Source organism: Mauremys mutica, chromosome 2 (genome assembly GCF_020497125.1).
Source record: "Mauremys mutica isolate MM-2020 ecotype Southern chromosome 2, ASM2049712v1, whole genome shotgun sequence".
Classification (NCBI taxonomy): Eukaryota; Metazoa; Chordata; order Testudines; family Geoemydidae; genus Mauremys; species Mauremys mutica.
In genome coordinates this window covers 60,082,574-60,104,351 of record NC_059073.1, presented here as the reverse complement: position 1 = coordinate 60,104,351, position 21,778 = coordinate 60,082,574, and the positions used below count along the sequence as shown (strand labels likewise).

General features: G+C 45.6%; 1 long non-coding RNA gene across 1 annotated transcript; it reads left to right on the top strand.

Annotated features, from left to right (window-relative positions):
* Positions 1 to 5,975: 5,975 nt before the first annotated feature.
* Positions 5,976 to 20,955, top strand: LOC123364898. Its single transcript, XR_006577334.1, has 4 exons — positions 5,976 to 6,218; positions 8,024 to 8,232; positions 16,340 to 16,447; positions 20,568 to 20,955. It is a non-coding gene; the product is annotated as an uncharacterized LOC123364898 (long non-coding RNA).
* Positions 20,956 to 21,778: the final 823 nt, after the last annotated feature.

Below are 21,778 nucleotides of genomic sequence, written 5' to 3'. Positions count from 1 at the left end.
AGACGAAAAGGGTATCAAAGGCAGTATCCCTGGGCATGGTTAACATCACTACTTCTGTACGAAGTGCGGTGGATGGTTTAATAACTAAAGGTGGTCAGGAACTCACTTAGCCATTTGTTGAAAGCCCTTCAAGCAGCACAGCATCACTAATACCACATTGGAACACCACGGATTCAGAGGGAAGAGAGAGAGCTACTACCTTAAAAAAAACCCAACAACTTAAATTGTGACTTTTGAATATCTGTATATTGCCAGAGGATGAGATTGCCTTGCTGAGTTGAAAGAGCTGGAAGGATCTCTGCTTCTCTTAATTTTCAAGGCCGACCTATTTCCTTCCTGGACAGAACATGGTCAGCATGTGGGGCCATAATATGCTCAGTCCAGTCAGCATGTAGGAACTCTGAGGATGAAGCATGCTGTGTGCAGATGGCTTCCGGCCTCCACTGAGCATGTACAAGCTGTGATTTTCAGTGGCTCATAATTTGGCCATATTTGGGCAGATTTTTACAAGTCTGTCAAGAGGCACATCGTTGACACCAGGCAAGGGCAGCTTCAAGCACCAGCACAGCAAGGGGTGCTTGGGGCGGCAAGCTGGGGGGGGGGGGGGGGAGAGCGCGTGCTGGTCGGTGTGAGGATGGCAGTCAGGGAGCCTTCAGTGGCATTTCTGAGGAAGGTCTTCCAGCTTCGGCAGCAATTCATCAGCAGGTACGCCGAAGGCACAGGACTGGTAGATCACCCACACAACCGCCGCCGAATCCATGGGACCAGCAGACCTCCTGCAGAAACGCCGCCGAAGGCTCCCTGACTGCCGTGCTTGGGGCGGCAAAAAACAGAGCCGCCCCTGACACCAGGGCAACCGCCATTAACACATTTCAAGTTCCTACTCGGCAGTATAGAGGCACTCCAGCTTCTCAGTGAAATAGTTGTAATACATTCAAAGACAAAGGTTATGAGGAAATCGCTGAACCACTTTTGTTAAATCTTTCCAAAGCAATTCAGCTTGAGACAGACATGGAAAATCTCAGCCCAAACAATTAAAGTTTGGCAAATTTATAAGCAGCAGAAAGCAAGGTCTTACAATTGAAAGGGTTAGGCAACCTTAAGTTAAAGTAGCACTGCTAGTGCCTTCTAGAATAACCTTTATACAAACCTACAATGTCACTTTAAAAGAAAAACAAACAAACAAAGCCTTCATCCCCTTGCCCCAAAGACTAAAACTATACGTTGGAGGGGTGCAAAAAGCAAGACAAATACTCTTTTTTTTAAAAAAAGGAATAACTCCTAAATTACTGAACAAATTTAATGTTAACTATCCAAAGAACTTAACCAAAATACCAATGTTATTTTGGCTATATTCAACATTTCACACCTAAAAAGGTTCCCCTTTTAAGTGAAAAAAACTAACCATGGAGTTATTAGCAACACCTCCATAATCACATAAAATCAAATAGTCTGGAAGACACCAGCAAAGGAGCATACCCACAATATTTCCTGTTGCACAGTGTGATGATCAGGGTGCTGTTAGGGCAGAGACTGAATCTCCTGGCTAGGAATTACAGGCAACTCTTACAAGTGAAAGACATTAGCTAATGAATTATTCCAAGTGATTAATAGGCTGAGGGAGTTCTGCAGCTGTTTGACCTGGTTAGCTAACACTTTTCACCTGTGGCAGTTATAGGTAAATTCCAGCCTGGACTTGGATCTACTCAGCTGCATGTGTACCACAGTTAATCCATCTACAATACATACAACAATTTCTCATTATAACACCACCTAGGTACAGAAAATGAAAGTCCAAAGCTCACATGAAACATTGTGTTGCATTTTCATTGAAGCAAGCAACAAGTCAGTAGGATTTACATAAAAATAGAGCTAGTCAGAGAAACTTCAACAGAACTAGTCTATTGGAATACATGGTTCCATCAAAACTGAAATGTTTCACAAAATTGGGTCTCTATATACACACAATTTTAAAAAGTCAACTTGAAACAAAGCATTTGAATGACCCAAACCCCCTAAGCTTTGGAATTTTCCTTTGCAAAGAATCTCAGAATTTTTGGTTTTCACTCCAATTCAGAACCAAAACCAACAAAACCTTTTTTGAAACTAAATTTCCCACCCCAGGCAGCTCTACAAAAATACTGAAGCACTCTCCATCTTATCACCTTTCTCCTCAGATTGCTTCCCTAAGCTCCATCTAGTGCTTTCAAGTAGACACTACATATAGATAATCCAGCACTATGCATTTAGTGATCAACACATGATAAAGGGATCAAAAATTATGTTACTGCCAATACATATCACCCTAAGCAAATGTCTTAAAATTCTTTCCCCTGATTTATTGTGTGCTAACCAGAAGGATCTAAAGGACTGGTACTCTGTCTACCTGACACAGGAAGAAATAATTAGTTGTTTTAATAAACCAGGACTACAGGCAGCACTACTATCCTCCCTTGCTTCCTTTGCCCTGAAAAATATCATAGCCAAAACATTCAGACCTGGGGGATTGAAGTTAATAACCTAAATCCACATTCAGGTACTGTAGTTGGCTGACCTTCAGCTTGGGCTTGGCCATAGTATCTTTGAGTCTTTGGCCCCAGGGTCCCCTACAGAAGCCTAGGCAATCTTTCTGTCCCCATCAGGCATTCATATCACTCCTACATTTTTTTCAGAACCCAGTTTACAGTCCCTTGTCCCTAGTGGTGCTTCCCAGGTCTCACTGCAGGTCACTGGCTAGAAGCAGACTTCAGGACCTTTGCTCATATCAAGCTTGAAGCATCAGTCTGCCCCAAACAGGGTATGAAGGGAAAAAACACTTCAGCAACTATCTCAAGCTGCACTCCCCCTTGCTACTGGCATTCACTAGCTACCCCTAGCAGCCTCCCTCCAGCCAGTCTGTGTCCAGCCTCCCTCTTTTAAGCTCTTGCTTCTCTAGCAGGTGAATGTTCTGCAGGCGCATCTAATTGTGGCTGCCTAATTGCAGGAAAGCTAGTTAGCCTTTCCACCAGTGGGATGGGGTGTGGCCCATCACATACTTCCCTCCCACCCATCCATGTCTAGAAGGGCTTCTTGCTTGAGCATCTCCCTGGTCTCAATCTCCTTAAAAAAATAAATCAATCCACAGTTACATCTTCATTCCCTGCTCAGTGTTGCATCTGGAAGCTATAGGGCTGGAGCGGTAGATACCAGTGCCTAATCTGGGGATCTGAGTCCTTCGTGGAGCCTCTGCAAGCATGCATGGTCTGTGACTAGGGAAAAGGGGCTGCCCAACAGATAATATCTGAGGGAGTCCACTGCCCACTCGATAGCCAGAGCATCCTTCTAAATAATTGGATACATTCTTTCCCTGGGGAACAACAACTTCCTGCTTAAATAAAGAATAAAGTGTTTCCATCTCTCAAACAGACAGCGCCTTTCCTGAGCTGATGTCAGATGCAACCGTATAGAGAATAAACTCCCAAGTGAAGTCTGGGTTGGCAAGGACAGGTGTCTGTCCCAGCCATGGTGTTAGGATATTAAAAGCCTTATTGTACCAGCTGTCCCACCAGAGCATCCCAGTATCTTTGCCTTTTAGCACATCAATCAGGGGAGCTGCGATCAGTGCAAAATTGAGGATGAACAGGTGATAATATGACAGTCTTAGTGGAAGTAGCATGTCTGTCTCCTGTATCATGTGGGGCATGAGTTTAATGCATGAACTCTATCTAGCACAGGCTTCACAAGGACTCCTCCTACTCTAAACCCCAAATAAGTCATTTCTGTCATAGCCAACTTACACTTTGCAGGATTAGCTGTAGAGATGTCAATACTGTCCTTAGGTGTTGTAGGCGGTCTTCCCACGTATAGCTATAGATGACAAAGCCATCAAGGTATGCCCCAATGTATTTCTGGTGGGGTGTGAGGATTTGGTTCATAAGGCACTGGAAAGTCACTGCAGACCCTTGCAGACCAAACAACATAGTTTTAAAAAGGACATGGCCAAAGGCGGTCAAGAGTGTAGTCTTCTTTTGAGGGGTTAGAGACTGGGGAATCTTTCAATAGTCTTTTGTAAGGTCATCTGTACTGAGATATTATGCTGGGCCCAACAGCTCTAACAGCTCATCCACCACTGGCATTCGAAAGGTGTTAAACTTTGTGATGGAATTGACCTTGTGAAAGTCTATACAAAATCAGACCGTGCCATCCACTTTGAGGACCAGAAATACAGGGCTTCTCCAGTCACTCTTAGACTCTTCAATGATTCCCATTTTCAGCATTATCTGCACCTCATCTCATATCATAACCCACACCTTTTTGGTAAGGGCCAGGATTCTCCCTAACAAGTTGCCCTGGTGCTCTTTCTAGATGATGTTGCATCACATTTGTTCTTTCTGAGCTTGTGGAGAATTCTCTGCTCATTTGCACCAATTGGATCTTCTGATCTGGTGCAAGAGCCTCATTCAACAAAATGGGCCCAGGTTCTGAGCAAGCAACTATGTGAGGTCCTAGCTCAGGGCTTTCCAGCCACAGGTCCATCAGAAGAGCTTCACAAGTCTTCCATGGTTTGAGAAAATTTACATGGTAAGCCTTAGTCTTCTTCCTCCTGCCAGGTACAAAGCTAGTCCCTATTGTTGAGTTATCTGGGAAAACCTCATCCCCTTTGTGATGTCCAGTTGGTGAGCATTCTGCAGCTGAAACCATCTGAACTGCTCAGCACGAGGGCAACAGGAGGTGCTGGGGCTGCCTGGTTCTTGTGTTTTTAAAAATTAGGTGATACTTTGAAAAATTGTTTCCCAGAGATCTGGGCACCAAACCCTCATCCCTGTGAAATGATCAGAGGCTATCCACAGTGAAATGATGTATGGAGTGTGGATGGACAGACACAGGGGCAGGTCACATGGTGTTTCCTGTACTATGTGCTGTGTAATAACATGACTCCATGTTTCTAAAACTAAGCTGTCTCTTTCTTAAAATAACCATTTACAGAGATGCTGCAACTACAGTTAGCCATGTGTACACAGACTTGTTGGTGCCTCCTCCACACTCTTCCCTCTGGCAACCTGTGCTTTTCTCACAAAGTTCCATGCACGGTACTACAGTGGTAAGGGAGAGCTTCTTCAGCTGCATCTCAGCAGGTTTAAGAAGACATGTATGGCTGTTACTCAAAGAGTAAAAACACGGGGAGTCTGGAGTGAGTTGCACAACAGAAACTTGCTGTCTGGGGTACCTTCTCCAGTCCATTCTCTATTCAAGCAAGTAGGAGCTTGCATGTTTTTCAGGCCAAGCTCAGTTCGTGTCTCTCCTTGGGGTCCCTCTGCACTGTTTGACTGCCCAGTCACTACTGCTCCCCCATAAATCCCGCACAGATCTTCACCCAGCTGTACTGTCTGGCAGTCATAGTCTGTTCCACACATGGCTCTGCATAAAGTTCCTGGGGGTTCCTGTAGTGGGGCGGACTGCCCCACTCCCTATGACAGCGGGCTGCGGCTGGCCAGAGTGCCTGTGCAGACAGGGAGCCAATCAAAGAAGGGCTTACTGAGAGCCAATTAGGGCCCAGTTTGGAGACAGCCAATCAGGGACAGGCTCAGACATATATAAAGGCTGCCCAGAGCTGGAGCAGTCAGTCTGTCCCAGGCCTTTGACAGGGGAAGGTCAGTCTCTAAGGGAGGAGACTAGCACCGCAGACAGGGCAGTGCTGGCCAGGCTCGGGGATGCTAGGGAGCTTGAACCCGTAGCCTATCAGGCTGCAGGCCCTGAAGGGAAGGGAAGGGCCTAGCGGGTGCAAGGGGCCATAGGGGAAGCGGCCCAGGGAAACAGACAGCAGAAGGGGAGAGAAGGACAGCGAGGCTGATGCCAGAGGGTCCCTGAGCTGGGATTCAGAGTAGAGGGTGGGCCTGGGTCCCCCCCTTCACTCCTTGCAGTGCACCCAGCCATTGGCTGTAGGGAGTGGCCATATTACTACGCCAGATCCCTGACAAAAAGGGATTGGACTCAGAGGGCGGTTGGACATAGTGACTGGGGTGTGGGACTGCTGATCACCGACCCCCGGAAGGGGGCGCAGATGGACTAAGGGGCACTGCCGGAGGGCAGTGGCCTCGAAGAGGATGCCGCCGAGCACTCAGCTACGCGGGTCCAAAGACAACAACAGAGGACAGAACGACGGACGGGACACCACCAGGAGGAGGTGCTCCACTGGAACAGAGCTAATTCCCAGAGTCACCAGCAGGAGACACCAGGTGGTGAGTCCCAACCTGTCTACAGTTCATCTCTGCATCTGGCTTCTCTGTTGCTCCTGGCTTGCCAGGCTTCTGCTGCTTCCTCAAAGGTGCCCAGTTACTTCCTGGTTCAGTAAGGAGCACCGGAACCACAGTAGAAGGGGGGCATGAGGCCTCACCTCTCTCTGTGGCCCCACCCCTGCCCTTTTGCTCTTCCCCTTGAGGCCCTGCCCCCTGGCCAGGCCAGAAGCTGGAGCTGGGCAATGCTAAGAGCCTCCAAGGGAGCCTGGGGTCCTGTGGGGAGCCCTGGACCCTCCAACTGCCCTGGGCAGGCAGCCGGGGTACCTGAGAACAGCCCTCAGCCCAAGTCCCTGCCCCTGGGACACGCCGCCACAGACAGGTGGAGGGTCTTGGCTTCCCCATTGGGGCCTGGCTGGCTCTGGCTTCTGGCCTGGCCAGGGGGCAGGGCCTCAGGAGAAGAGGAGGAGCAGAGGCAGGGCCACTGAGGGGGACCGGGCCTTGTGGTGATGAGAGGGCTAAGGCCCACCACAGCCCTGCACTGGGAAATCTGGTGCTCCCAGCAGTGGCTGTGCTTCGCAGCAGGAGAGCTGATCACCTTATCAGCTCACCTGCCACAAAGTGAAGCCCCTACTCCAAGGCTTGCAGTTTAGGGTGGGCCAATTTATATAACTGGATGTGGCCAGGGTCTCCCACTATCTGGGAGAAAACCTAAGGGGAAACTTTTACAAATAGTTCTCCCTTACTTGTCTTCTCACAGTTCACTCTCAGCTCCACAGCTTACTGTGGGGGTGGGGGAGAGATATGGGTGAAGTGAAGTTTCACACAAACCCGATCTTTGCTGTCAGGGAGTGCAGGGACTCCATCAGGTTAGCACAGCTGCTTAGCCTACTGAAAGTTGCAAGGGTGGGGCCAGGCCAGACTCTCCTTCCCACCCACCCAAGCCACCAAATAGTAGACCTAGTTCCAAGAAGGGGCAGCCACACCCTCCTTGCATTCTATATGGTTTTCCCACTGCTCACAATGTAACTTTACAACCATAATGTAGCCCTAGGCCTGACTAGTTAGAGACATGAGAATATAGTTAGAAGACCTTATTTAATCGCAAATACTTTTAACTGATACCATATATACCACAGTTTTATAGATTACCTGCCTTTCTTGCGTCAGCTGTCATGTTGTTGGACCAATTTGCATAGGTCTGTAATGCTTTATGTATCAAAGGTCACCTGCTTTCTTGAAAATTAGGTCAGAGTATTTATTGACCACTTTGCTATTTTGACATGGTAAGTAGATTTCACAGTGGCACATCAACACAGAAGACAACCGTTGAGGCTCACTTTTAAATCCTGACAGAATAAGTTCTACCTCTATTGCTAGCTTATTAGAAGGAAGACGTTCTGACTAGGGTGCCAAAAGTTGTTATAGGGCCCAATTCTACCAATCAATAAAATATATGTTTAACTTAAGCACATGTTTAAGTCTGTCCCTGTTCAGCAAAGTGTTTAAGCAAATATTTAAAGTTTAATTGCTTAAAGATAAGCACGTGCTTAACTGCTACCAAATTATGGCCATATAATTTAACTGTGTACAGAGCATAGAATCAATACTGTATGTGAGTAAACCTAAGTAGTACAGAAGAGTCAAAAGAAAACTCTGTAATGAATTTATAAGAAAGGAGCCAACCTGAAGCTGAGATCTTGTAGATGCTTGTCAAGATGGTGAAACTGATTTTTAAAATCTAGGCACAATATAATAGAAAGAGGCCCATGAAATATCAGGTTCCTAGTAGTGATCTTTTTGTTTTCCAGGACTAAGCTGGCAGCAAGGGAAAACAAACAACAAAAAAAGCCGTGAAGAGGGGAATGAATAGCTAAATTTCTACTGAATAACATGAAGTGTTTTCTGTTCCATAAAGCCTGACTCTACAGATGAGATATATGGGCAGAATTAATGACCCATTACTATGCAGGAAGAGCATGCAGTCTGGTGTTAAATACTTTCATGATCTACTAACTGGGTTAGTCGTTTATCCAAATCTTATTTTTCCCTCCAAAATTACTTGAGAAAGAAAAATGAGTATAAGTGGATTAATATGTTAGTTGTGAATAATGAGAAATTCATGTTTAACATTTCAAAAGGATGAAAATGTCATGTTATGTAATCAGATAAAATCAAACAAGGCAGCGGTTCTCAAACTTCATTGCACCACGAGCCCCTTCTGACAACAAAAATTACTACATGACCTCAGGAGATGGGATTGAAGCCTCAGCCACCTGAGCACCGCCACGGCAGATGGGGGGGCCAAAGCCAAAGCTCAAGCCTCACCACCCCATGCGAGGGGGTGGGGGAGGCAAACCCAAACCCTAGGGCTTTGGCCCCAGGCTAGGAGCCTGTAATCTGAGTCCCACTGCCCAGGGCTGAAGCCCTTGGTTCAACTTCGGCCCCAAGTGGTGGGGCTTGGGCTCCAGCCCCGGGCCCCAGAAAGTCTAACACTAGCCCTGGCGATCCCATTAAAACAGGGTTGTGACCCACTTTGAGGTCCCAGCCCACAGTTTGAGAACCCCAAGGGTCTGATATAATAAACACGGTTCTTATGTACGACACAGTTGCCTCTCATGTTGTTTTGAATTGCTATCTGTGAGTTATTCATCAAAAATAGTTGCAACAAATAAAAAGAAATGAGAGAAGGGACTTGAAAAATATGTGAGAAGAAAGACTGATTAAGCAGAAGACAGACTATTTAAGTCATATGCCCTAGGGCAAGAGTTCTCAAACTTCATTGCACTGCAACCCCCTTCTGACAACAAAAATTACTACACAACCCCAGGAGGGGGAACTGAAGACTGAGCCTGCCCGAGCCCTGCTGCCCCAGGTCGGGGGCACAAAGCCAAAGCTCAAGGATTTCAACTCCAGGCAAGGGGCCTGTTACCTGAGCCCTGCCACCAGGGCCGGCTCCAGGTTTTTTGCCGCCCCAAGCGGCCAAAAAAAAAAAAAAAGCTGTGATCGGCGGCACTTCGGTGGCTCCTCTACCACCGCCACTTCATTCTTTGGCGGCAATTTGGCAGCCGGTCCTTCCCTCTGAGAGGGACTGAGGGACCCGCCGCTGACTTGCCGCCAAAGACCCGGACATGCCGGCCCCTTCCATGGGGCTGCCCCTGCACCTCTGCCCGCTCTCTCACTTCCAGCATACGGGTTGTGGCAAGGTTGTGACATAGCTCCACTAGGCTATGCCAGTGACGGAACTTAGGGTATGTCTGCACTGCAGTGTAAGCCCAGAGTTAATGAGACTCGACTCAGCCATCCTGGGTTAGAGAACCCAACACTTGAGCTTCTGCGCTGATTAACCCTACGTTAAGAATTATCTAACCATACTTGAACCTGGGGTTCTGGCGTCCACACTGCAGCACTCGTATCTGAGTCAAACCAACCATATCCCAGATGCCCAACGCCCTCCCAAGATGTGACCGCTCTAGCCCTTTGACTATACGGCACTGTGGGAAAACTGGACTATCTACCTTGCACATTACCGGAAGTTTGAATAGCCCGCTAAGCAGTATTTTGGTCTGTGCACATCCAGCTTCTGGAGCCGGCATCATGGAGAAGGCGCCTTCTGAAGAACTTCTCTTGCTTGTGCTTTCACTCCTGTATCAGGAAACGGGCAAGAGCATCCGAGAGATGCTGGTGGACATTTTGGTGGCATTTTCTGACCCATCAAAGGCACATGAAAGAGCTTATGGTGGAGTTAGGAGAGGAAGAGACAGACATGGCAGACTCAGATTGGCTGATATTGCTCATGACACTTGGCATAGCTGCTGATGCCCCCTACATAGACCAGCACTGCTGGAGCAGGCCACAGACACAAACTGGTGGGATCACCTGGGAGGACCAGCAGTGGATCCAGAACTTTTGCATGAAGAAAGCTACATTTCTGGACCTTTGAGCAGCTTGCTCTCACTCTCTAGCATAAAGATAGACACATGAGGACACCCTTGCCTATCCAGAAGCAGGATGCTACAACTGTTAGCTTCTACATGGCTTAGCCTGTTAGGGGTGCAGGCAAACACACACAGAACTACACAGAACTCCACAGCCATCCTCCTTAATGCCCCCTCTCCTCATTTCTGGATAAAATTTCAAAACCCAGTCAAAATTGACACATGATTTTGTTAGCCCATCCAGTCCATAGGTATCTCTAACTGAAATCGACTAGCTTTGTAAATGGAACACATGTCCCCCTCCCACACTTCATTGTTTCCAGGCAGCTCATTACAACACTACACAGAGCAGCATACTTACAGGCATGGCAATGTATGGTTATTATTTTTAAGAAGCAAGAATGCCCTAGCGGTGATCTGTGCATTCCCAGACTTGGCCTAGAGACACAAAAGAAGTGGGCCCATAGGATTGTGGGATACTTTTGGCAGACTCCTAGAACCCAAGTTGTGGGTTGGGGGGGCTGTGTCTACACTGCAAAGCAATAGGGCTTGAGTCCCGACTTGGATTCAAACCCACCTGCTCCTAGGACTCTAGATCCATACCCAAGTCTGAGATTTGTGTATAGATGGAAGGTGGGGTGTCATTGGCTCAAGCTTGAGCCTGGGCTTATATTGCAGAGTAGACATACCCTTAGTGCTGCCCAGCTGCAACTCTAAGTAGTGTTAGAAGTGGGGCTGACCCTCAGAAACTTGGAGCCATATCTAGCTCTCCCCTCTTTCCTGCACCAAGCAGGGCTCTAATGAGATGAGAAGAGAATCTGCTCCACTATGTTTCAGTCCTCTCTGACTCACAGGCAGTTTGCAAGGTGCCAGTCCAGTAGTGGTTGGCTTCATCGTTTTTAAAAGATCAGAGCTCAATTTTCAAAGCAGGATGTAAAGGGAAACAATTTTTCATGCTTGAGTGGCTGCATCAATTTGGATGAAGCTTTGTAGAACCTTTTTTCTTTGGACCAAACATGGAAAATACTAGCCCCCCACTCAATTTGTTTGGGCAAATTATGAGCAATTAGCAAATATAGGTTAGACTGTAATTTGGAACTCAGCCTTAATGACCGTGCAATACTCGGACACAAGCAATTAGGGGAGCTCACTCCTTGGTGTGTTTGGGACCTTGCATTTCGGCTCCAGGATAATTTTGCTGAGTGTAAGAACTTGCGCTTGAGAAATATCTAAGCAAATAAGGTTGTGATCAGCTCATAGCTCTACAGGGACTTGTTTGCACAGGTCAGTTCAGTTTATAGATCTGCACAAGTCCCTGAATTCTCAATGAATATGCTATTTTCAGCATGCTAAGAATCAAGAAAACCAAGAACCAGATAGGATTTCTTGTCCTCTTTTCCTTTTCATATACCAAAGGTTTCTCTACCTTGGCCCTCATTGTGACATGCAATGGTAAAAATTAGCTAGAAACAAAGTTTAGCTTTCAGCAAAGCCCTGGCAATATTGTCTATTGATCCAGCTGTATAGGGTCAAATTACTTGGAAAACAACCCTCCAATTTTTCACTCCATTGACACTGTGGGGCAGTTGCTGTTAGGATCATTACCCTTGTCTGTAAAATACAGAAATGCGAGACTGTTTGAGTAAAGTTTGAACCTCGCTGAACTTTGTGGGTTTGCAACTTACTCTCAGAACCAAATATTTGCTTTCCAGGAATGCATCACCTTCCCAGTTAAACAGGGCATTCTCAGCAAGATTCTGTGGTTTAGGTGTTCCTATGCCACCATGAATCATAGTTACACTACAATGAGTATACTAAGAAGAACTCAGGCTACCAACCTCCTATCACTTATGACAGTGGCTGTAACACAGAAAAATGCAGAAGGAACGTACCTTTTCACTACATTAATTGGCAAAAATGTAGTGGCAAAGGATGCCAGAACTCTGTCTCTAGGTAGAGAGCTCTCTGATGAAAACTAGAGACACTTATGCAATGTTTGGATAATGGCAGCTTTTTTGGATAGTGGCAGGACATTTGAGGCTGTTTGTGTCTGTGATTTTCGCCTACCATCCTTTCTTTTTTTCTTTCATCTCTATTAGCCTTTTGTCCTTCACCCACTATTGCACTTTAAAGGAACTGTGTCTCTGACATGGTATTTCTCAGGGGTGCTCCAAATCCCAGATACATCAAGTTGCCTTCTTTAGTGGAGGTTTCACTCCAGGAGACCAGTAGTTTCTTTCAAGTATGAAGGAGATACTCAGTAGGGAGATATTTTAAGGTGGGGAGAACACTCCTGAGGGCATAGGCAGCAATTGCAGCGAAGAGAATGTTATGAAAGGTGGTTGTAGGATGAAGGGTCAGCTGATTAAAATTAAACTAGGACAAAATCTCAGTTTCAGCATGATTAGCCTGGGGCCATGTCAGAACCTGGGGCTTGAGCAGGGCCGGCTCCAGAGCCCAGCGGGGCAAGCACCCGCTTGGGGCGGCCCTTTCCCGGGGGGGCGGCAGGCTGGGCCGGCGGACCTGCCGCAGTCATGCCTGCGGGAGGTCCACCGGAGCCCCGGGAGGACCGGACCTGCCGCAGGCATGACTGCGGAGGGGACGCTCGGCCGGCGGCTCCAGTGGACCTTCCGCAGGCATGACTGCGGAGGGTTCGCTGGTCCCGCGGCTGGACCTCCCGCAGGCATGCCTGCGGCAGCTCAACCAGAGCCGCCGGACCAGCGAACCGCCCGCAGCTGCGGGAGGTCCAGCCGAGCCGCGCGACCAGCCGACCCTCCGCTGTCATGCCCGGGCATGACTGCTTGGGGCGGCCAAATTTGTAGAGCCGCCCCTGGGCTTGAGTCAGAGACTGAGCTAGGCAGAGAAGAGACTGGAACAACCCAAAGAAAAGAATGGGCTAAAGAAGGCAAAGAACAGGAGGGGAAAAGGAGACATTGAAGGAAAATAAGCTTCACGGAAAAAGTAAAGATCTAGTACAATATAGAAAAAGAGGCCTTAAAAACAGACAAGGAAAATGAAGATTGCCCTCTTGCTCCTGAGACACAAATAATTTCCATTTATTACAGTGAATAATTGGTATCCTATGAGGATAGAATTAGGCCCAGAGAGTAGAAAGAGGGTATGTCTATACTGCATTATAAACCCAGGTCTGTGGAATTGATGTTTCTAAGCCTGCACTCGAGCATCCACACTGCACTGTAAATCTGGGCTTACAATTGCTGGGCCCGGGTCTCACAGAGATGCTAATATGTCTATCCTGGATGATACAAGCCTTCTGACTGGGTTTATAGTTTTAGCTGCATCCACATTGCAAAATGACAGAGCTTGGACCCAATCACAGCAAGAGGAAGGGGACAGACCTAAGAAGCAGAGAGAGGAAGTGAAAAACAGCAGTATTATCTAGATATACTATATCTTGATCTGGTAAGAAAGATGTAATCCAATCCAACATTGTTCAGGGATCAAACCCTATAAGATCAGGCCAGACACAAGGGCTCTAAGTCTGATCTCTTTTCACGCCACAAGTTGTAAAGTAATTTATTCAGTGAAGAAACCCCACACATTTGTATTGCATTAAAAGAAATTTCCCATGGAAAAAACCCAGTTTTTTATTCTGAAACTTTCCTGCAGACATCAGAAATCTCAGAGTATTCTCCTGTTTCTCATAAAGTGAATAACAAAGGTTAATTTTCAATTTATGCAATATTTTTTACAGTTAAGTGTAACAAATGTAACAGATTTTCCAGATGTCTGGAGCTTTGAGTCTGCATTAACAGGATTAGGCTGCCCTCTCTTGCACAAAGAGAGAGCTGCATCCATTACAATATTTCAGAGGTTACGATCACATGGTAGGCTAGTTTACTCACTATGTGATGATGGAAGAGGAAGTTTTGATAAAAGACATCTGTGTTCTCTAAACAGAATTAATACAGAGGGGAATGGCAGTAGTTTTACCCCTTTGATTATTAACAGGAGCAGCTCTACACTACAATGCTTTCAAAATTATTTTGAAAAAAAAAACCACCCTCGGTTTTTTTCATTTATGGCCCATGATAGGGTGCTTGGAAGTTCAGATGGCCTAACAGTTAGCCCTCCTGATGTCCAGCCCCTTGTTGCCCTAATATGGTGGCAGAGGTGCCTGGTAGCTGACATTATGTCAGGAATCTTCTGGCCTCCACTTGCATCTTGGCCTCAGCCCTTAAAGAGGTGCAGTACGGGGACTCTCCCTCTCCACTAAGTCCCTGTCCAGGGCCCTGTGTGAAGCAACACCACTGGGTCCTCGCAGCAGAGAGTCTAAGTCCACTGCCCTGGGCTACTTCTACCTATGTACCTTCAGTTTGGGGCATGGCCCCTATGGTCCAAACAGTTGGTAGTGGCTCACCAGGAGTAGCACCCCCTTGTAGACTTTCTGCAGCATCCTGCTGCAGCCTCAGGTCCCTCTGGGTGGGGGGCAGATGTATGGTTGGAGGAGCTAGCCCCGCAGAATCCTTACAGTCAAACAATAAAGTTCACTCACTGCTGGGTGTTCCTCAGTCTCCTCAAAAGTCTCTCTGTCAGGGATATGATGCTTCTCCCCTGGTGGTTGTCAGGCTTGTAGTGAAGCTCCCTTCACACAGAGAATTAGAATGACCTCCTGCCTCTTCACCAGACAGCCGTGAAATGAGCCAAGTTCTCTCCTTTTCTACCCCCTCCAGGCCTGGCATTGGCTGGAGGTGGAGTGGGCTAGCTGGTTCCATAGGCTCTCTTTAACCCTTCTTCTGCTTGTGTGAGATTCTTTGCTCCAACACAGGGCCAAATCCAGGGACCCAGAACTTAGACTGGGTATTTGGGATCTCTGCAAGTAGGCCAGGTGAGAAGAAATCCTCCTCTGAAGATTGCAGAGATGGTCTGCGGTGGCTACATTAGCCCAAAAGCTGAAATAGCCCCCAGTGGCCCTACCTGCCTCTGCTGCAGATGAAGTGAGACACTGGGGGATCTGCACATTAGCAGGTTTCCCTACTGCCCCTTCCTTGGCCCCGACTCACCCTTTACCCACTACTATGCATGGAGTCATGATCAAACTTGGTTCTGTGTAAAGAAGTGCACTCCCTGAATCCAGTCCCCCTACCTATTGCCCAGGGAAACTGCAATGGCCACAGAGTCGGGGACTGGATTTGCCCCTTTTCTTCCAGAAGGAAAATGTGTTCTTATTGCCATTGAATAATCAATCAGTGTTAGAAAACTGCACTGTTGTGACATTAAATCTTCTAATCCTTCCTGAGCCATCAAGCAAAAATAACTTTCCCATTGCCTGGTAGCTGGAGCTGTCCAACAATGTGAACCTTCCATGGTAAGCATTTTTTAATCCTTTAAGTTACTCCAGACAGGTAAACTTTTTTCACTGACAAGTCATTGGAGATCTATAGTACTTTTTTCACTGGCAGGTCATCTGGGATCTATAGTAATGTTTGGCAGAGTGGTGCAGCTACAGTTGAAACAGAGTGCATGCCAAGACCTTCTTGTGGTTGGTGATATTCTGTTAGCTGCATTCAGCCAAGAATTTGCATTTGTTGGGATTATTTCCACATCTATTTCTAAATAATGTAGGGAAACAAGAATGTGGCTACCACTGACTATGATAGTCTTATGTTCTTTCTGAAAATCTTTAAATTGAACTTCTATTTTTGAGAGACGGATTAAAAAAAACCATGTTTGATGAACAGGAACATGTATAAAATGAATGAGTTATTTGAGGATCCTTTACAAATGGCGCCTAACATTAAGCATACTCTCTTATCCCAGCATGCGGAAAACATTAACAGATTGACAGATGGATAGCATTTGTTGCCAATGAGGATTTTTAAAAATCTTTTCATTGTTTTTACAGATCAATACCATATACAGAGAGTTAGTGATCAGTTAGAGATTACAAAGAAATGGCAAAGTTTGAAAAGGATTTGTACAACAATAAACAAATTTTCTGTTTCTTTCCTACTGCATATCTTTAAAATCGGTGTATTGTACAAATCCTGTCAGTGTTTGCCAATTCTTTGTAATTTCTAACTGACGATCACTTGAAGGCCATGTCTGAGCTGCAAACTCAGTTCTGAAGCTAGTCTGGCTCTGATTGGGTTTAGATTTGGTGTTCACATTCAGGACTGTCAGGAGAGAAATACCAAGTTTCTAATGCCCTTTTTTTTTTTTTTGCAGAAGATTAGTAAGAAGATAAGAATTCAGGAAGCTCCAGACCCGTTCTGAAACACTCATCCTTGTTGCTGTCATCAATATCTTCCTCTTACTATGAACAGTCTGCTTAAGGTACTTATCTGGCCCCCATCACTGTAGTCTGAGCATCTCACCGTCTTCAATGCATTTCTTCTCTCAATACATGTACGTGGTAAGGGAGTGCTATTATGCCCATTTACAGATAGGGAACAGAGTCACAGAGAGACTAAATGACTTACTCAAGGTCACACAGGAAGTCTATGGTAGAGAAGGGACTTGATCCCAGGTCCCAAGCTAGTGCCCTAAGCACTGGACCATCAATAAAATGTACCAGTGCACTCTAGAACTGCACATTTTGTGTTGGCTAGATCATTCAGCAGCCTTTGGTTCCATTCACCACCAGGTGCCATGCTGGGTGTATAATAACAATAACATTATTTATGAATATTTTATGTTAAAAATTCACAATATTCATAGATGCCTGTGATTATTCAGGCATTATTTGCCCAGCTGTATAAACTGGGTTAATGAAAACAATATTAATGAATAATTTATTCAAAGGAATCTTGAAATTTATCAACATAAGTAATGAACATGGACAACTCTTCTTTAGTTGGGGTGAGGGGTAACTCCTCCATGAGTGATGCAGGGTTTTGTTCTTGCTGCTGGAGGAGATCATGTCTACCAAGTACTTATACAACTCCTCTCAGAGTAGAAGTGAAGAAGCACCTCACATACATTATCCCCATTATACAGTTGGGGAACTGAAGCTCAGAGATATGATGGGCCCAAATCATCCCTTCACCAGAGCTGAGCTGGGTACCAGGGCCCAAGCGGAGTGTGCAGGCAAAGGTGGCTTTAGATCCCCTTTGTGCCTCTATATCCTAGGGGAGATGGGGGGGGGGCTAATTCAGGTTAGAGCAGCCTAAAGGCTTCCCTGAATTGTGCATGGCTGCCTGTGACACCAAATGGCTGTTCTAGTAGCCAGGCTTAACTGGAGTGCTCTGGCCAAACCTCCATTCCTCAGGAATACTCCTGAAATGCCCTGTGCGGTGGTATTGAGCTGTTACATCAACTTCATGCCAGCTGAGGAAGCCCCCTCACACACAGGGATTCCCAGGGTCAGCTTTGCAGCCCCCTCTTTCCTCTGTGTGGAGACACATGGTGGTGTGGTATCATAGTTACGTTAATGATTCAGACTTTTATGCTTCCTTTTCAATCAACCCATGATGGACTGTGTCTCATGGCTAATTTGGCTCCATGTAGTCCTTCATTCCATTCTGAAATGTGTTGGTTTGGCAGCACAGGACTTCAAGTATTTTTTTTAAAAGGCATCCCCTATGTTGAGATGCATTCAGAGCAAACTGCTCTGGCGCATATTTCAAAGATGGCATAGGTACTTCTGAGTGATCCCCAGAAGCATAACATTTAAAAATTAAGCCACCCCCAATAGGACCCCCCCAAACTTTTTTTTAAAAACCACTTTCTTTTGCCCTTTTTAATTTTTCTCTTTGACACTGAACATGCTTGATTGAAATTTATTCCCTAAAAGCAAGGTCATGGCTTCCCTATGCGCTCATATACGGGAGTAAGAGAATGGCATGTGCTTCCTTACTGCTGTAAGTGGAACACAGGTGGTCAGGTGTGGATAGGGAATGGGCAGAGCCTTGATTCCACACCACCTCAATGTGTTGGGCAGCATGGCGGAGCTAAGATGGCTGGGTATCAACCTGTAGCAGATTACATACCCTGTGGAGCAAGGTGGAGGTGGTGGGGAACCAAGAAGCCGTGTACGTTGGCCAAACCGGACAGTCTCTACGCAAAAGAATAAATGGACACAAATCTGAAATCAGGAATCATAACATTCAAAAACCAGTGGGAGAACACTTCAACCTCTCTAACCACTCAGTGACAGACTTGAAGGTGGCAATTTTGCAACAAAAAAACTTCAAAAACAGACTCCAAAGAGAAACTGCTGAACTTGAATTAATATGCAAACTAGATACTATTAACTGTTGCCTAAACAAAGACTGGGAATGGTTGGGTCATTACACCAATTGAATCTATTTCCCTATGTTAAGTTCTCCTCACACCTTCTATGGGCCATCTTAATTATCACTTCAAAAAGTTTTTTTCCTCCTGCTGACGATAGCTCATCTCAATTGATTAGACTCTGCCTGTTGGTATGCATACTTCCACCTTTTCACGTTCTCTGTATGTATGAATATCCCCTGTCTGTGTGTTCCATTCTATGCATCCGAAGAAGTGAGCTGCAGCTCACGAAAGCTCATGCTAAAATAAATTTGTTAGTCTTTAAGGTGCCACAAATACTCCTGTTCTTTTTTCAAGAAGGAATTGTGATTCACAGAGTCAGCATCATGATTCCCTCGTTTGGTCTTTGTCCTTCCTTGCTATGGACAGAGAATAAATTCTAAATCTTGCCCTACATTGTGAAAATATGAGTTTATGAATAAAATTGCATAAACTGGCAAAAGCCTAATTGCTGAGAGTCTCCAATTTTAGGCTTTCTAGCTCTCAGGATGAAAGCACCCCAAGGACATGCCCAGTCCTTCATTTTCCTTATTAACAATGACAATTAACTTTCTTTTAATGCTGAGCAGTCACTTTAACTCCACTGCTTGTAATTAACAGTTTGTATTAATACCAGGCATTTGAGACCTGAAGGGTTTGAATAAAAAGCACCAGAGCTCAAGTGTTTATGAGCAGTTCATATGCAACAGGAAATTGCTTGTTTTTCTTGAACAGTTGCCCTGAATCTACTTGCCAAAAACTGTGTGGTGAATAGTCATTACCTGATTTAACAGAGATGTAGCCTACAATTTCTGCTATCTGGTTTTACACCTACGCTATGGTTAGAGAAAAGGCTCACTGCTTACAGGCAGGTATGTAGCTTTTAAAGAAAAGTAAAATGTTAAGATTAGTCAATGTATGTTCATCATTTAAACCATGCTTTTTGACGAGAGGTGGACTGAACCAAATCTCCAAATCCTAACATCCCCAAGCCTGGTAGAAATTCAGATCTTGGTCTTGATCTAAACTTTGCATCTTAGGCCCATCCCTTGTTTTGACTGAGAAGATGAAGTTGCTTATTGCTAGTTTCATTTTACCACATCAAGACCCTTTCCATGAAGCGGAGATCGAGAGATGGCTTCCCCATCCTCTGGGTATTTTTTAAATCTTCCTCTCAGATTTTGAAAACATTGGCTATCATACGTCTTTACTGCCACTCCCCTTTTCCTTTCTCCATGGTTCTTCATCTACTTGTGCTGGGTTTGCTCCATGGAAGGGTTGGGTTTAATCTGCATCACACGAGGGTATGTTCCAGATAAGGGGACATAAAATGGCAGCTTTGTTATATTTACAGTCATGTTACCCATAGAAGATGAGACCTAGATATTGAGGAACCACTAGATTATGTTAATAATCTGATTTGAGGTCACACTGAATCAGCACTTACCCAGAAAAGAAATGCTGCACACAGGTAGACAGAGAATGCTTCTTGATCTCTGTGGCAGCTGCCCCAGGGCCCGGCAATTTAAAAGGGCCCGGGGCTCCCGGCCGCTGCTACCATGGCAGCAGCCGGAGCCCCAGGCCCTTTAAATCACCATTGGAGCCCCAGGCCGGGCAGCATGGAAGGGCTGGCTGGGAGAGGCTGACCTCCAGCCCCACCCCTTCCACCCAAGGCCTAGCCCCTTCCAGGAGTAGTAAGTATTTTATCTTACTTTTGCCCCTGGAAGTTATCCAGGTGTAAGCAGCCAGCCTCTGACCCTGCTCTTCATCTGCAATAGTGGCCTTAGGGTGCTGGAGAAGAAATGAAAGACATGGAAAGAAAGAAGAAGAGATCATTAAAAATGAAGCATGCTGAGAACCAGCAATAAACATACCAGCTTTTCCTAAGAGAGAGATCAGCTTCACTCAGCACTTGGGAAAGGAAGAGGCAGATCTGGGAAGCTGTGTTTGTCTTCTATACCATATATCATCTTATCTTTGACTTTATATTTGCATTTGTTTCTTTTTGTTCTTTTTTAAAAGAAGATTTTGAGTTTTGAGATTGATCTTCCCAGTCAGTGTATGTTTGCCAGGAGCTCTGTGTACATCTTAAATCTCTCTCTCCATATGGATGTTGATAAATGTGAGGGTTGTTTGTGTATAATACTATGTATTTTGTGTTTCATCTTCTTGTTTTGCCTAGAGACAGCCATGAAGTTAAAATAGCTTATGTCTGGGACCAAGAAGAGTGAGAATCTGACATTCCAGGAAATACGCTCTTGTGTACAAAATCGACTCTGAGGCTGCCAAACCTAAAGTCAGAGAAAAGAGAAAATCTGAAATATGAGTATGAAGCTTTCATATTGTCCAACAAAGAAACCCACTGAACAAGACATTCTGCTTCTCCCTCAGTATGGTTCATGATGACCAGGAGAAGATTTGTGTTGATACAAAATGGGGGAGAAATAAATCTTCTCCAAATCACATTCAGAAGAGACGATTTCACGCAGAGTCATTTGAAGAAATGGGAGCAAACTGACACAAGAATAGTTCATTTGTTCTTTGCCAGCTCAGCCACTGAGAAGGGAAAACAACACCCACTCAATCCTTTTCTCTTCTCCCACGGCAACCAACAACTGTGAATGAGCCTTCTTTATCCTACTCAAAGAAGTGAACAAGAATATATGAAGGTCCCAGTCACAGTTTCAGGGTAACTGCACCTTTATTCTCCGCCCTCCATGGCCCTGTGGTCCCTTGAGAGCATCCATGTAAGGTTTCCAGCTCCCAGTCATTACCTCTTGGGTGGAGGCATGAGTCTCTCTCTCTCCCTCCTGCTGAGAGTTTTAAGGAGGCACAGTTCCCTGCTTTATGGTGAGATATCCCCAGCAAGCCAGTCTGCCTAAAGGCAAGCACTGGTGTATTGCTTTCTCTGACGACTGTAAACAGTGTATTGCCAGCAATTACAAGTTACCATATAGCTTCTTCTAAGCCAGTACATTTATTGAGGTAAAAGCATTACAGACAAGACATAAACAACAAACAGATTTAAAACACACTAAACATACCAGGAGACCTTCAGTCTTATGGAGCCCTAGTAGACTTTCCAATCCTTTCCAACCCTTCTGCAAGAGATGGGCAGAAGGTCCTGGCCATTTGGGTTATCAGAAAGAAGAAATGAGTCAGTTTAAATGCAGACTGGCATGCCCAAAACCCTTTCTTTGTCTGTTGGCCTCTGGAAAACTCAGTTTGAACTAGTATATGCAAGTCTCTCTGGGGACTGGTACCTCTGTGGAGGTATTTATAAATTAAATGATTCACTTCAATCATTCCCCACCCTCCAGAGTGTTTTTGGTTCTTGAAGGAGTTGTGGTATCCCTCCCCACAGGAGTTGCATACAATCCCTAACCCATAGTG